Source organism: Hylobates moloch, unplaced genomic scaffold (assembly GCF_009828535.3).
Source record: "Hylobates moloch isolate HMO894 unplaced genomic scaffold, HMol_V3 SCAFFOLD_5, whole genome shotgun sequence".
NCBI classification, from domain to species: Eukaryota; Metazoa; Chordata; class Mammalia; order Primates; family Hylobatidae; genus Hylobates; species Hylobates moloch.
The window spans coordinates 145,811,036-145,815,201 of NW_026652280.1; the positions used below are offsets into that span (position 1 = coordinate 145,811,036).

Sequence of the window (4,166 nt, forward strand, 5' to 3'; positions counted from 1 at the left end):
AACACATCTATTTCTTAAAGATCAAGAGAAATATAACATTCTATTATTTGGAGAGCTAGTGTCACAATTGAGTGATATTTGTGAAACTTGAAATTATTCAGATGCTGCCATAAATCTGTTAGCAGTTTGTGAAGCTTTAATGAAAAAACAGTTGAATAAAGAAATTATTCAAATAATAGAAATAGTGGATTCTTCTCTTTAAACTTCTCTTTTATAACTGATTTTCTTAAACTTAATATTAACAAAGCTCTTCCCTTTAAACAATTTCACAATTGCCACTAAGTGAAATAACCAGATGATTTTTGGAATCGGTGGACTTCATTATGCCTCATATTATGAATTATATTTAAGAATGAAATAATCCTGCAGAAAAGTTGGAGTGGTTGTTTATATGGCCAAAGTCAAGTAAAAATGCCAATAAAAGGTTTGAAAAATATACTTTAGATGTATAAGTAAAGCAGGTACGTGACATTCTAATCGTAACTGTTTTTTGTTTTGTTTTGTTTTGTTCTTTGAGTTTAAGTGATTTATTTAAGCCATCTCCTGCCACAAGCAAAGGGATGGAAGATCAGTATACCATCTGATACAAGTAAAGAAGGTGAGCTTAAGGTCTCGTACGCTTTTTCTGGTCCGCGTGCAAAGCGATGGTCCAAACCAGTGCTGTGGTCCCCGGCGCCCAGGTAGTGGCCTGGATTCTCTTTATTCATCTTCATGGCCAGTTGGAAGTGGATTCACATGAGAGTTATGGAATAGAGTAGGGTTACCATCTCCCCAGGGAAACGGCTTGGTCCTGATGAGAAGGTCGGGGTAGGGGATGAACTCAGGTCTCTAGTGCTCTCCGTGGTGCGACTTCAGGAACACATTCAGCATGCTGTATGCTACTCTGGGGAGCACGACGAAGTAGGTGAGGGCCTCCCACATGTGAGCTGAGCCCTCCTCGCCATGGGCGCCACTCGACGTAGGCCACCCCAGCTGTGGGCGGGACCGACCCAGTAGCCAAGAAACCCGGGACACCGCAGCTGCCTCTATTTTCGACCTGGACTCTGCAACTGTTAAAGTACTATTTTAAATCTCTACCCAATAGTTTCTATCAGTATGTATTTACAAAATGGATAATAAAAAAACCCACTAGAAAGAGCTGCATAACAACCCATTGAACCAGAGTTGCCCCATTGCGATAGTTGATGCTTTGAAACTGATGTGGCACAAACTGTAGTGAACTACAGTGAAAAAAGGAAGTTCAAAAACAAAAACAGTATTATTTATTTATTTTTGGTATTCATGGTTTTCAGAGTTAAGTTCTGAAGAGGAAAAAAAAGCTTTAACAAAAAGCATATTTTTGGGGCCGGGCACGGTGACTTATGCCTGTAATCCCAGCGCTTTGGGAGGCCGAGGCGGGCGGATCACAAGGTCAGGAGATCGAGACCATCCTGGCTAACACGGTGAAACCCCGTCTCTACTAAAAATACAAAAAATTAGCCGGGCGTGGTGGCGGGCGCCTGTAGTCCCAGCTACTCGGGAGGCTGAAGCAGGAGAATGGCGTGAACCCGGGAGGCGGAGCTTGCAGTGAGCCGAGATCGCACCACTGCACTCGGGCCTGGGCGACACAGAGCAAGACTCTGTCTCAAAAAAAAAAAAAAAAAAAAAAAAAAAAAAAGAAAAAACAACTTTTTTTTTTTTATTACCAGCTTTTGCCCATACCATGTTAGTTTTAAAGAGTTGGTAGAGTTGATAAAAATTTATAAGGATGATGTGGAGCTACTTACTACAGACTGTGTTTTTGTTTGTTTGTTTGTTTTATCCTATAGATGATCCAAATACCACTTGAGTTTAAATATTTTATTTTAAATATAAAGAAGGAATACTCTGTATTATTAAATTGAAAATAAATCAATTCTGGAAGAAAAAAATAATAACAAGTAAAATGTGTACATTTCTCTTATTAGGAATTAATGTGTATGTGTTCACTTATCTGTTTTTTTTTTTTTTTTTTTTTTTTGAGACAGAGTCTCGCTCTGTTGCCCAGGCTGGAGTGCAGTGGTACGATCTCGGTTCACTGCAAGCTCCACCTCCTGGGTTCACGTCATTCTCCTGCTTCAGCCTCCTGAGTAGCCTGGACTACAGGTGGCTGCCACCACGCCTGGCTAATTGTTTTACTTTTTTAGTAGAGACTCACTTATCTTAACAGTTATCTGTAATATTCACTCTCCTCTATAGTTCACTCTACTTAGTTCTCATGTACAGTTTATTTATAGTATATATGAATGTGTAACTATTATGTGTTGTTTGTTATATACAAATGGCTGCTATATGAAGATATAAAATAAATGTATGTCATTATATGTATGAATATATACTCTGATTTGGTTCTAACTGAAATTACTAGGCATTACCATAAATTTTTAAATATTCTATTTGTCTTATACTCAGTATATTTGATACCATTTATAGAAAGAAACCTTAAAGACTATTAGAATACTACTTTATCTTAAATATTTTATTTCTTGGAATGTAGCACGATAATTGTAAAATTTTTAAAGTAACTATTTCACTAATTTTTTTTTTTTTTTTTTTGAGAGGGAGTCTTGCTCTGTTGCCCAGGCTGGAGTGCAGTGGCTCCATCTCGGCTCACTGCAAGCTCCGCCTCCCGGGTTCACGCCATTCTCCTGCCTCAGCCTCCCAAGTAGCTGGGACTACAGGCGCCCGCCACCACGCCCAGCTAATTTTGTGTGTGTGTGTGTGTGTTTTTAGTAGAGACGGTTTCACCATGTTAGCCAAGATGGTCTCAATCTCCTGATCTCATGATCCGCTCGCCTCGGCCTCTCAAAGTGCTGGGATTACAGGCGTGAGCCACCGCGCCCAGCCCTCTTTTACTAAATTTTTAAAAAGAATTTGATTTTCGGATATTATGTCCAGAGTTTAATATAGAAGTGTATATTATCATTTTTATGAACGATTCCTCTGTTTTAAAACGTGTGATATCATTTTTTGTTGACTGAAATGAGAAAAATATTACATTTAATCAACATCCAAGTAAGTTTTAAACCAAAGAATAACTTTGTATTTGCATTTTTATCTTGTTCACATACATGAAATTATGTTTAGTGAATACTCAATTTTGCACTCTTTGATATTTTCATTGATTTGTTATAGTGGAGTAGCCACTGACACTGATGTTTATTTATACTTGATTTGTTAGAAATATCTTATTATATATTTTTCATAAAATCAGGTAAGAATTACAGATTAGTTGGCTAAAGGAGCAAGTCCAAATAATTCCTAATATACCTTCTAAAATGGCTGTCAGTAGCAATTCAAATATCTTCTGTAAGAGGAAACCATACAAAACACTGCAAACTGGTTATTGTTTTTGCTATTTGCACAGTGGATCTAACACCACTCCAAGTGGTCCCTTCCCTTTCCACTCAGCCTTCGTGAAGATAGTCTCCAGCAAGCTGAAGTAGCAGTGTTATGCATGAGCTCAAGAGCTCTTGTCTGTGCTGAAGACCTTTATACATATATATATATATATGTATACACACACAGGTTGAGTATCCTTTATCCAAAATGCTTGGAGCCAGAACTGTTTTAGATTTCAGTAATTTTCAGATTTCAGAATATTAGCATATTCACAATGAGAGGTCTCAGGGTTGAGACTCAAGTCTAAACGTGAATTTCATTTATGTTTCATGCACACCTTATATACATTGGCTGAAGGAAATTCTATTCAATTCCTAAAGTAATTTCTTGCATTAAATAAAGTATGTGTGCACTGAATCATCAGAAAGCAAAGGCATCACTATCTCAGCCACCCATGTGGATAAGCTGTGCTTGTTTGGCATCACCATCATTCTTGACTCTGAATTTAAATCCTACCAATAAGTAATTATTTTCTTAAACTTATTCACATGTAAGTACTTAGCAGCAAAAAATATAACATACCATCCTGGACAACATGGTGAAATCCTGTCTCTACTAAAAATACAAAAATTAGCTGGGCGTGGTGGTGCGCGTCTGTAGTCCCAGCTACTCAGAAGACTGAGGCAGGAGAATTGCTTGAACCCCGGAGGCAGGGGTTGCAGCGAGCTGAGATTGCACCACTGCACCATCTCTCTCTCTCTCTCTCTCTCTATATATATATATATATACATATAAATGGTATATAT

At 37.9% G+C, this 4,166-nt stretch overlaps 1 pseudogene; it reads right to left on the minus strand.

Annotated features, from left to right (window-relative positions):
- Window positions 1–656: 656 nt before the first annotated feature.
- LOC116467983 (cytochrome c oxidase subunit 6A1, mitochondrial-like) overlaps window positions 657–4,166 on the minus strand; it is a 13,575-nt pseudogene continuing 10,065 nt past the window's right edge.